Source organism: Dendrobates tinctorius, unplaced genomic scaffold, assembly GCF_039654945.1.
Source record: "Dendrobates tinctorius isolate UK_male_01 unplaced genomic scaffold, ASM3965494v1 ptg000189l, whole genome shotgun sequence".
Taxonomy (NCBI): Eukaryota; Metazoa; Chordata; class Amphibia; order Anura; family Dendrobatidae; genus Dendrobates; species Dendrobates tinctorius.
The window spans coordinates 8,270,664-8,284,058 of record NW_027361856.1 but is presented as its reverse complement, the minus strand read 5'-3'; positions in this window follow the sequence as shown (position 1 = coordinate 8,284,058).

Here is a 13,395-nt window from a genome sequence, read left to right as displayed (position 1 = left end):
CATTGGATTCCTGCAGCCCGTAGAGAACGGCGGCATCAGCTGATGCTGCAGTTCTCTACCCAAGATCGTCGTGGGACACACTCGTGGACTGCTTCGGATCGTGGGTGAGTATTTTTGTGGTTTGTTATGTTAATATTTATTCCTTTAAAAGACAATGGCTTCGGGGAACAATGTGACAAGTATTGGTAAGTATGTTACTCTATGTTATATGTACTGTATGTCTATGTATGTATTGTATGAATGTATTGTATGTAGTATGTATGTAGTATATATGTGGTATGTATGTAGCATGTAGTATGTATGCAGTATGTATGTAGCATGCATGTAGCATGCAGTATGTATGTAGCATGCATGTAGTATATATGTAGTATGTATGTGGTATGTATGTAGCATGTAGTATGTATGTAGCATGCATGTAGTATATATGTAGTATGTATGTAGCATGTAGTATGTATGTAGCATGCATGTAGTATGTATGTAGTATGTATGTAGCATGCATGTAGTATGTATGTAGCATGTAGTATATACGTAGCATGTAGTATGTATGTAGCATGCATGTAGTATATATGTAGTATGTATGTAGCATGCATGTAGTATGTATGTAGTATGTATGTAGTATGTATGTAGCATGCATGTAGTATGTATGTAGTATGTATGTAGCATGTAGTATGTATGTAGCATGCATGTAGTATATATGTAGTATGTATGTAGCATGTAGTATGTATGTAGCATGCATGTAGTATGTATGTAGTATGTATGTGGTATGTATGTAGCATGTAGTATGTATGTAGCATGCATGTAGTATATATGTGTTATGTATGTAGCATGCATGTAGTATGTATGTAGTATGTATGTAGCATGCATGTAGTATGTATGTAGTATATATGTGGTATGTATGTAGTATGTATGTAGCATGTAGTATGTATGTAGCATGCATGTAGTATGTATGTAGTATGTATGTAGTATGTATGTAGCATGTAGTATGTATGTAGCATGCATGTAGTATATATGTTATGTATGTAGCATGCATGTAGTATGTATGTAGCATGCATGTAGTATGTATGTAGCATGCATGTAGTATGTATGTAGTATATATGTGGTATGTATGTAGCATGTATGTAGCATGCAGTATGTATGTAGCATGCATGTAGTATATATGTAGTATGTATGTAGCATGTAGTATGTATGTAGTATGTATGTAGTATTTTTTTTTTTTTTTTTTTAACATTTAACACATTAGCCGGATGATGGGACTACTACTGTCCCATCATTGGCTAATGTGTCAATCACTGTCATGGTAGCAGGCATCGCCAGATGAGACTTGTAGTCCCATCGGACGATGCCTGCACAGACCCCCGAAGCCTGCACAGCCCCCCGGCAGGCCGGCACAGCCCCCCGGCAGGCCGGCACAGCCCACCGGCAGGCCGGCACAGACCACCGGCAGGCCGGCACAGCCCACCGGAGCCTGCACAGCCCCCCCGGCAGGCCGGCACAGCCCCCCGGCAGGCCGGCACAGACCACCGGAGCCTGCACAGACCCCCTGGCAGGCCGGCACAGCCCCCCGAAAGGCCCGTACAGACCCCAGAGAGGCTGTACAAGGCAAAAACAGGGTTTTTCTTATTCCGATACCGGAAGTCCCATAGACTTGAATGGGACTTCCGGTATCGGAATCGGCGATACCGATACTTTTTTTTAAGATCGGCCGATCCATTCCGATCCGATACTTTGAAGTATCGGACGGTATCGCTCAACTCTACGTGTAACCCATACTGGGCGTGAGAACGGCTGGCGAGCTGTTAAGCAAGCTACAGCACCTGTGGTTTGCACATGTAAGTTTTTCATTTTTTTCAGGATTGACGGTTGGGCCTAATTCCGGAACTGCGGTTGACCTGCACTTACTGGGAAATCATCGTTCGCGAGTAATAATTGTAATCAGTGATCCCCATCACTAACGTTGTTCAGCGGGTTATCTGCACCTGTAAGCGACAAACGCTGGCCTTTTCAGTGTAGTGCACATGCAGCCACGGACATGTAAGGGCATGACACACCAGTTATTGGCCAATCTCATGTGCCAGAGCCTCACGTGTCCCTCTAGTAAGCCAGACTCGGACCGCGGGGCATGACGGAGTCTCGTTCGTTAACGGAATTAAGCTTGCAATGTGTGCATCTGTTCTGTAGCTGGCATGGTTGAGGTTGCCCGTGTTGAGTCAAATTACGCCGTAGGCTCCACTCCTGGTGGTGCCCTTCTGGACATTCCTTTAAGGTTCAGCTTTGCAACCATACTGCCCACGTAAAACAAACACTTTGCCTTCATGAACGCTGTTTGGAGGGTCATGACTCGTGGGAATAACGCCGCCCAATCAGTTAACCTGCTAGAGAGATCCTTTGTTGCTCCCAAGCATGACATCACACTCCCTAGGAGGAAGGTAATGCCACTGTGGCGACCGTACTCCTGGGGGCGACAGAAGTGCACTGATGCCCAGCCACTGCTCGATGAATCTGCTGGTACATTGACCCAGACCACTACATTCCCCTCGCACGCTACCCGGCCTGAATCTGACCCTGATGAAATTCAGGTTACCCTTCCCATATACAGTTCCATCTTACACGGTGACAAAGAGGAAGCTGCAGATGAAAGTGCAGGTTCGGCCTACCCGCCATCAGACACACCACCGTACTATCAGGGGCCCTGTGCCAGTGCCGTCGCCAACGAGTGGGCCCCCCCTGCTTGTTCAGGATCACAGCACTTGCAAGGTTGAAATACTGTGCAGTGAGATGGAAGATGGGGACGACGAGGAGTCCAGACTAGTACAGGGATTCCCTAGCGAGGAGACTTATTTGATTGTTTTCAATGTTGGGACAGCAATTTTTGGGGAGCACTATACTCTGGAGAATGATAGATGGGGCCCACCATACACTGGAACATTCCAAAGGTGGACATCAGACACTGGAGCAGCATTTACAGGGCCCATTATACACTAGAGCATTAGAAATGGGGCCCATTATGTTGGGAGCATTATTTGGGCCCATAAGACAGTGGAGCTTCATCCATGGGGACCAACATATACTGTAGCATTATGTGGAGCTCATCATATACTGTTTCAAACATTATATGGGACCAATGATTCTGTATGGAGAAATAGATGGGCCTCGTCATGAGATGTAAAAAGTGAAGTATTTTTCATTGTACTATACCGCTATTTCTCTGCCGTATCGGAGCATGATGAGTTGTGGTATTATGTGTTAAAGGGGCGCTCTTTCGCCCAGGGCACATGAAAACCTGGAGCCAGCCTTACCTCCCCACAACTTTAGCCAAATAACCCCCATTTTTCAGTGCGTAACTTGTATTATGAAGTTAATTAAGGTTGACCAGCTTAAGTAAGAAGAATTGATGCTTTTGGCATTCAAATGAGCACTGTAGGTGTGTTTCCTGTCCTCCTCTCACTGCCGACTTTTATTCCCCATTGACTTACATTGGGTTTCGTGTTTCGGGACGACCCCGACTTTTCCCTATAATCGGCCGATCTTGCTCGACCCGACTTTTGGAAAAGTCGGGTTTCACGAAACGAAACTCGACCATAAAAAAACAAAAGTCGCTCAACTCTAATGCCTACCCATTACCTAGAATTGAGGAATCATTAGCTGCACTTAAAACTGCTAAGTACTTTTCCACCTTGGATCTCACAAGTGGGTATTGGCAGGTTCCCGTGGCAGAGGCAGACAAGGAGAAAACAGCATTTACCACCCCAATGGGTCTCTGTGAGTTCAACTATATGCCATTCGGGCTCTGCACCGCCCGAGGAACATTTCAACGGCTGATGGAGTGCTGCCTGGGACACATGAACTTTGAGACAGTCCTGTTGTACCTTGATGATGTCATTGTTTTCTCCAAGACTTTTGAAGACCATCTGGAACACCTGGCTGAGGTGTTTGAAACCTTGTCTAACTTTGGCCTGAAGGTGAAGCCTTCCAAATGCCACCTCCTGAAGCCCAAGGTACAGTACCTCGGTCATTTAGTGAGTGCAGAAGGTGTGCACCCGATCCGGACAAAGTCACAGTCATCCGGGACTGGCCGAAGCCCAGCAACCTCCATGAAGTATGCCAATTCCTCGGACTGGTAGGCTACTACCGAAGGTTCATCAAAGGCTTCACGGAGATAGCCACCCCTATGCAAAATCTTCTGGTGGGGCAGTCCAAGAAGGCTAAACAGAAAAGTTCCACCTTTGAATGGACTGAGGAGTTGGAGACATCCTTCACTCGACTGAAGATGGCTCTCACCGGGGATGAAGTTCTGGCCTACCCAGATTATGACAAACCGTTTGTGTTGTATACTGATGCCAGCAACATGGGACTAGGTGCAGTACTGTCACAGGTACAGAATGGCAAGGAAAGAGTGATCTCCTACGCCAGCAGGAAGCTTCGTCCCACTGAAAGGAACTCTGACAATTACAGTTCCTTCAAGCTGGAGTTCTTGGCCATGGACTGGGCTGTGACTGAGAGATTCAAGCATTACCTAGCTTCAGCCAAGTTTATCATCTTCATGGACAACAATCCGTTGACTCACTTGGAAACTGCAAAGCTAGGTGCACTGGAGCAGCGATGGATGGCTCGGCTGTCTAACTATGAATTTACCATCAAGTACCGAGCAGGGCACAAGAATGCCAATGCTGATGCGCTGTCCAGAATGCCTAATCTGCCAGATGCAGGAGAAGACCCTGAGGCACTCGAGCAGATTGAGCTACCTGCCTTCCACCTGCCAATTGCAGCCCAACGTGCCCAAGGAGTGAGAAACCGACGGTCTGGCTTGAAGGAGGTCACCCTAAATCCATTGCCCCATCATGACTGGGCAGAAATGCAGGATAGTGACCCCGCAGTCCGCATGGTGAAGGCGCTACTGTCACAAGCTGACTCACGCCCAGAGTCGGATGCTCCTGAGGAAACCCAGCAGTTGTGGAAGGAAAGAGGTCGGCTGTTCATCTATGAAGGAAAGCTGTGTTGGAGGATTATCAATGCCCACACTCATGAGCTGGTCTGGCAGGTGGTAGTCCCAAAGAGAGAGGCATCAATGGTCTTGGAAGCATACCATAATGGAGCTGGCCACTTAGGATGGAAGAAGTTGGAAGCATTGCTCCCGGAGAGATTCTACTGGGCTGGTATGAGGAAAGCCATTGAAAAGTGGTGCCGGGAGTGTGGACAATGTAACCTGCGCAGAAAGGATTGAAACAGCCAGAGAGATTCTCTGCAGCCAATAGTAACTAAACAGCCACTCGAGTTGGTCGCCCTGGATCATGTGAAACTGGTCCCAAGCCAGTCAGGCTACATCTATGCTCTTACCATCGTGGACCACTACTCAAGATTCCTGGTAGTAGTGCCTGTCAAAGATCAAACAGCCAGGACAGCAGCCAGAGCATTCCAACAGCACTTCTGTAGACCACATGGGTATCCTGAGAGAGTGCTTACAGATCAAGGTCCCACCTTTGAGGCAGAAGTGTTCCAGGAATTCTGTAACTTGTATGGTTGTAAGAAGATCCGGACAACACCATACCATACACAGACCAATGGCATGTGTGGAAAGATGAACCAGGTAGTGATTGACCTATTGAAGACCTTGCCTTTGGAGGAGAGGAATCTGTGGCCAGAAAAGTTGCCAGATCTGGTAGACCTTTACAATCACATCCCTGTGAATTCCACCAACTGTACTCCAGCCTACCTAATGAGAGCGAGGCCTGGCAAGTTGCCTATTGATTTGGACATGGGAGTCCTTACACCTGAGGTGACAGCCCCATATGCTGACTGGGATACAGAAAGACAACTGCAGTACGGTAGAGTACAAGAGTGTGTGGAGAAGAGTCTAGCACAAGCAAGACAAAATCAAGAAAGGCACTACAACCAACATGCACCTGCAGTTCCCTTGTCACCAGGAGAACAAGTCCTCAAGAGGAAAAGAAGACTGCATAAATTGGATGACCAATGGGAAGCTGAACCCTACACCATTCTACCCTCAAACTTTGACAATACCAAGGTGTGCCTTATTAGTAAAGATGGAGGAGAAACCTCAGCCGCAATATCAAGAGATCACTTGAAATTATGCCCTGACCAGTTAAAAGAAAGAATGGAAGAACAAAATAACATCCAACCCATAGAAGAAGAAGAAAAGGTCAGCACTATACTTGGAGAATTCCCTGCCAATTGGACTAAAGTAAATGATGCCATAGTGGTGCCAGTGTTATTATTTCCCCAACTGGTAGTACAAGAAGACGTGACTCAAGAGAACTCTGAAAAGCAGGAAGTTCGGGCAGCAGATGCCACACCAGCAGTGGAGCCAGAGAACCCTCGCCCTGCCAGTGGTGAATCTGTCATACCCATGGTGAATCTAAGAGTTTGCGGACAGCTTCTACTCAGTTTACCTACAGTGAGCGGAAGTGGAACTTGAAAATCTAGTATTCCTGTGCTACATAGAAACATCAGTATTGCAGCCAGTTCAACACCAGTGGTGGTTAGTACCAGACAACCAGTGAGTTCCACAACCACACCAGTATTACGCAGGTCTACCCGTAATACACAAGGTATACCACCCATTAGATTCCGCATATAAATAAGTTAAAGTAATGTTAACCTGTACATGTACATATGTAACTGTTTAAGCTTTGTGCCTGCAGATAATCTGTAAGCGCTTCCTTTGAATTTTCCAGCTTTGTTTTCATGGGACATTTTGACCACAGGACTGTGTGTGGTCACTACTCTTGTAAATAGTTCACCATTTGCCGAGCAATGGACCATGGATGTAGATGCTTGGACTTGTCATCACAGGACTGTTTTTGGAGCTTTTGGTTTTTGTAATTTTTCCTTTTTCAAATCTTGTAACCTTCATATTGTTTATTTGTTTATATATTATTATGTCTTTCATCAGCCCAGGAGTGCTGACTTGCACTAGGGGGAATGTGGCGCCCCCAAGAGTATAGTTGCCACAGTGGCATTGCCTTCCTCCAGGGAGGGTGATGTCAGGCTTGGAAGCAATGAAGGGTCTCTCTGACAGTTAATCATTTACATGCAACACTGAACCAGGATTGGGGGAGGAGCGCGCTCTGAGGGCCTGGAGGGGAAATAGTTAGTGTGAGGAGGGCAACGTGTGTAGACATGTGTAAGGAAGCTGGAGGTTGAGCTGAGGATGGAGAGCTCCCTCCTTGTGATAGCGCATGATCTGGAGCCTGGTCTCCATGGTTGTATGGATACTGAAGGTCCTGCAACAGAAACCAGAGGAATGGGAAGCTGTAAATGCTCTATTCCCACCTAAGACTCAGAGGCACAACAGCGACTGGTGAGCCAAGAGAGATAGAGAGCTACAGCTCTCTGCCATACGAGGTAGTTCTAAGAGAAGATAAGAAGGAGGAACTTCAGTGTAACACTGTACTGCATGTACCTCAAGCCAGCGCTAGGATAGAGACTACACAACCCATCTCATAGAGGGATTCCTGAGTTGCATCCAGGCTAGCCTGCTCCTGTCCCTTCTGTAATCAGGACACTGGACTGCGTTTGCCAAGTAAAGGTAAAGAAACTGCACCCTATTGTGTCCTTGCCTTCTTCCTGCAACATCCTCAGCACTGCTATATCTCTGTGCCAAACACTGCACCTTCTTCCTAACCCTTTATCTACACGGCCCTGGGACTACAGCCCTGTCTGTGGAGGGCTACAACATCATAGCTGCACTACACCCTCAGTCCCAGAGGATCTGCATGCAGCGTCGGCTTATCTCCCTTGCCGAACACCACAGGTGGCGTCACGAATCACTTATAAACTTTATTCCCAACTCAACCCCTTTTACATGGGCGCCCAGGGCCACGGACCGGGTCACCGCTGCTGTGACATTCCCCTCTGAAGGACCGTCCCAGTACCGAGTACCCCACAGCCCTGGGAGGGTGACCCACTGTCACGCTTGAAACCTACCGGAGGAAGTTTTGGGAGACTGACAAGCCCGGTGCCCACACACATCAGGAGCTTGCTAACACACTACATGCGGCATGCACTCAGTGGATAGAAGGACTGGGGGCTCGAGGAGCGAACATGTTTTGGAATTCTGAAGGAGAGAGGATTCCACTACTCCGACCAGAAGAGGAAGAGGCATATGTGGTACAAGGACAAGTGTCCCGGACTAGATGGGACACCTCAGTGACCATGAACAAGCATCTGCAGCCGGTCTGGATAGAGGACGTGAAGGCTGTGGGGTTCCATGACTCTGGAGCCTCTGTTACATTTATCAAAGAACATCTAGTGTATTGTTCCCGGCAGCCGGATGTTAGTCAACATAGCTGGAGAGGAATCTGTGAAAATTTGGAGGGCCCGACTACATTTAAACTGGGATCACAGTCATGGAATGGTGGATGTAGGAATAGTGTGGCACCTACTAGTAGATGTGTTGCTGGGAAACAACCTAGGAGCAGGGTTGGTGTGCCACTGGGCCAATGTCGTAACCCAAAGCCAAGGAGTGGTTCACACTGCATTAGCTGAGAGGGAACAGAGCAATCTGAACATGCTGACTACTCCCCTGACAGTGGTGAATAATACACAAAATGTAATGACTGTCACCATGAATGAAAGTGACCTTGGGGAGGTAAATAACATCAGGGAGGAGGCCCAGGGGCTTTGGGACACCGGGTCTACCATCACCCTAGTCAGCCTAAATATTGTCCCCCCATAACATTATTTACCAGGCCGCCAAGTGACCATCCCCCTAGCTGGGGGTCAGCACTTTCAGGTTGCATGCAATGGTTACAAGTTCGGTACTCATCAGGTACGTGTGGAGTTTCCCAGGTCAACCGTGGATCAGGGGGAGAATATGGAGGACTTGCAGGAGAAACAGTCCCCTCTCCCAGCTAACTAAATACAGACTCCTTATCTCAGGGCTTCCCCCCATCGGGGAGTTGGCAGGATCTGAAAGATCATATGAAACAAGCTGGGGATGTCTAGTATGCTGATGTACACCAGGGTGGAATTGGGACTGTGGAGTTTATTCGCAAGGAAGACATGGAATATACCTTGAGGAAACTGGATGACACAAAATTTTGTTCTCATGTCTGTACTGAAAAAAGTGGGAGAGGAGTGTGAGGATATGGCCACTTACTAAAGACTGTAGACAAATGGACGTAGAACCGACTCCACAGCTCTAAGAGATAGAGAATTTTTCAGCACAGAGCACCGGTTTTGTTGTGTTTTATTAGATATTTTCTTGCTGTGTTTTATTAGTGATATGCTTGCTTGTCAGTTCATCTGCAGGAATCAATGACAGAGGAAGACCAACAGGCTAGCTCTCATGTATAGCTAAGGGTACCGTTACACTTAGTGATGCACCAGCGATCCCGACAATGATATGACCCGGTCAGGATCGCTGGTGCATCGCTAAGTGGTCACTAGTGAGCTGCCAAACAGGCAGATCTCACCAGCGACATAGCAGCGGTCAGCGGTCGCTACTTACCTGTCAGACGAAGCGATGAAGACGTCCTCCCGCCCGCGTCCACGTGTCGCTCGTCGCCACAGCAGGAAGCCCAGCAGGAAGCATATGACAAGAAATGGCCCAGGACGTTCCCGCGCGATCAGCGATAACCAGCGGGGGGAGCCGGTGGAAGGTAAGTATCACATGTAGCGATATCGCTAGCAATATCGATGCTGCGTCACAAAACCAGTGACGTTATAGCGATATTGCTAGCGATATCGCTATGTGTAATGGGCTCTTAAGGCTGGACAGCAGACTGCTAAGGGTAAATTTAAAGCAATCACTCTATCAATCCATTGTTCTATCAGCCTAGGCCTATTGTATGGATGGAGATAGTAGACTCATGGGAGCCGTCACCACATGTGGTCTCACATCAGCCTCAAGTGATGGAATATGCTTTGTTCTGTGAATTAAAGAAAAAAAGGGAGAAAGAGTCACAGGGGTTGAATCAGATAGTTGTTGGAGTGACTTCGATGTGTGAGGATACGAGCTGGGATGAATGGACTTCGGAGTTTTGGAGATTAATTATTGGCTGGAGGGTTATCCATGAGATATGGTCGTGATATCCCCATCGCCTGGAGGAACATAGGCTGTGACTGCACACTTTACCGGCTGGAGATACCAAAAGCTGTGGGCCAACCAAAAGTTGAGAGACTGTGGGTATCGCCTGGCACGGGGCCAGTGGAACTACCGACCTCAGATTGGGAACTTGCGTATTGAGGACACTGTGTGATGGTCACGTGTGACTGGACACACCGCCTCCAGCAGGGCGAATTTCTATGGCACACGTGACCCTGGATACACCGCCTCCAGTAGGGCGAATTTAAATAATATAACGTGCAGCCGGATATATGGCCTCCAGCAGGCGAATTTCAGTAATACATGTATAACTGGATACACCGCCTCCAGCAGGGCGAATTTAAATAATAAAGGGAAACACCAGGGAAACTGATACAATGGAGGCCCTGCGATAGGGAACGGGGACGTGGAGACCTCCTGCACTCCCCTGAGTCAGTGTCTCTACACTCCTAACGATCCCTAGGCCGGTTCTGCACCGGGCGCCGATCAAGATATCTAATATCCCTAGTTCGCCCTGCACCTAGCCCTTTCTAGTGAAGTGGACGGTGCAGACACTAATCCCACCACTGCACTGAAACACACATAAGGGAAAGTGACAAACAGGGAAACACCACTTAGCTTAGCTCTGTTGCTAATTCTCCCAGCAACAGAGTCCAACACCTGAGTGCATCTTCCTCTGCTCGAGTCCAACACCTGAGTGCAGCTTTACAGCAACAGCATCCAGCACCCGAGTGCCACCTTGGAGCAACAGAGTCCATCACCTGAGTGCAGCTGTCCAGCAACAGAGTCCAGCACCTGAGTGCAGCTTTCCAGCAACAGAGTCCAGCATCTGAGTGCAGCCCTACACCATAGCTGCCACTCCACCAAGCTTTGCAGGAACTCCTCACTGGCACCAGAGCTGCCACTCCACCAAGCTATGCAAGACCTCCTCACTGACACCATAGCTGCCACTCCAGGACTCTGACTGAGCTGCCTGGGACTCTCCTCCAGCTCCTTCCTTCACCAAGGATGGTTGGAAAAGACCAATAATATCACCAACAGTGAGTGAGCACAACTGACACACCTTTATTGAGCCATCACACCTGTTAGTGATTCCTGTGAAATAACAATAACCACCACCGAGGGCAAACTAGAACTAAAGAAACCAGTGCAATGACCATAACGGCCACCGGGAGCAAACCCAACCTTAAGCACACAGGTTAAGGAAAAAGAAAGGTTACTTCTACATTTATCTGTCAGATCCAACCTGGATCATGACAGTACCCTCCCTCAATGAGGGGTGTTATGATTGAGTCACCGTAGGAGGCAAAAACAGAAATGCTAGCTAAGTCCAGAAAACCAGAGAAGTTGGCAGCTATCGGATTGCAGACCCCTGAACTTATCAACACAACTAGCAGTAGCCGTGGGGGGTTCCTACGATGCCCTAGACCCCTCGATCACAGCCGGAGAATTAAATAGGCCTAAAGAAAGAAAGGGGAAATCTAAACTGCCCCAGAGCAGACCCCAAAGCAATAGGCAGCCCCCAACATATAATGACGGTGAAGCAAGATGAAAACACTAACACAGACAGAAAGATAGACTGAGCAAAGACGGGGCCCAAGCTAGCTAGGTAGGAAAGGACAGGAAGGCTGCTGTCTGCAATCCGTGAAAAACCATATGAAAATAAGAGCCAACAGACTGACAGTGAAAAAGGCCCTGAAGACGCTAGGCTTCAAAAAAGCTATGTCAGTACTCAGGAATATTCTGAAGACAGAGCAACCGGCAAAAGGAGATTCAGCTCATCCCAGCAGGGAATGGCAGAATCCAGAAAAGCAAGGAAAACAAAAACAAAACACGAATGCTAACAGGCAAAGCAGAAAACTTAGCTTTAGAGGAGCAGGAATCAGACTGGTGTCCTAGAAGTCCACAGACAAATCACCCGCAGGGCAGAAGGGCGTCGGCAGCCTTATATCCAGTCCGTGACTCCACTCAGCCAGTCATCCTCATTAGGCTCAGGTGCCTGATAATCAGGCTCATTACCAGAATAGGGAGTTCACCAGACCTCAGTGACGAAGGGGAAAATGAACTCACAACAGAGGGGCCTCTGGACCCTCAAGACCGCTCCTCATCAGGGAACCACCTACAGAGGGGACGCCCAGATCCAGAGATCACCCCAGCAACTACCTGCACTTCAGGTTTATGACAAACGCACCGCTGGTATTGGCAACGTATGTTCTGGAGGCACCACACATCTCCAAAGCACCGACCTGGGGAACGAGTTATATATGTGTATGTTTGGTATGAGCTGGTAAGACTCCACAACACACTTCCACTGGATGTTTTTTGGTGGTCACCCATACATGCTCGTTCACACACAGGTCCGGACCTGAATGTTTATTGCCACACATTTGTTTGTCAATATTCGGTGAACTCTTTCTGGGATTGACAACAGAGGTGTCCCCCTGTGTCACCACACTCACACCCCCGCAATTCACCAAGGGGTACACCATCCTCCATCCCCTTCCACCACGAGGTCTCCGCCTCCCAGGGTTGGCTAATGGCCAGGGTTGAGACTTGCCCCTACTCTCCTGCAGCCCCTCCGCTGCTCTCACTGGAGAGGAAGGGGATGTTTGTAGAGAGATGGCAGAGACAGTAGCCCCTAGGCAGCAGCCCTCACACGACTGCTCCCAGCTGACTACTTCCCTAGTCCGCCAATCCAAAACCGGGTTGTGATTTTTAGACCAAGGGGGCCCACAACGATAGGTGCTGGATTTCCCTCCAAGACGTAGTATGACTGGGACTCATCATGATGTTCGCTATACAGCACAATGTCTTCTACGACTTGGTTTAACCCCCCTGGCTCAGTGGGACGGAGTTAATGGCCTGGACGCTTATGGGTATGTCCGGCGTCTCACAACTCAGACCATGAGTCTGGAAAAACTGAGCATCCACCAGACTGACTTCAGCTCCATTGTTCACAAGCACCGGTATGCCATCAGGTACCTCGCCAACCATCACCTCTGCTGACATAGTACCTTCTGAGGGCGAGGAGGAAATATACACTCCCAGGTCGTCTTCCTCCACACGACCCGGGGGGCACGGCTTCTCTGACAGTACAGAATTTTCGGCGTCAGTGCCAAGGACTAAATCATTAGTCTGCTCACTACAGGGACGTACCCCTTCACCTTGGGGAACACCAGGCAGCACCATGAGGACACCGACTCCACCCACCTGCCTGGGTACGTCCGCCTGTATAAGCCAATTGGGGAAGCTCTGAGACAAGGAGTCTGTATTCAGTTGTCCGGGAAGGTGGTCCATTTCTCCAGCGGGGTCCTCAATATCCTTTCCCT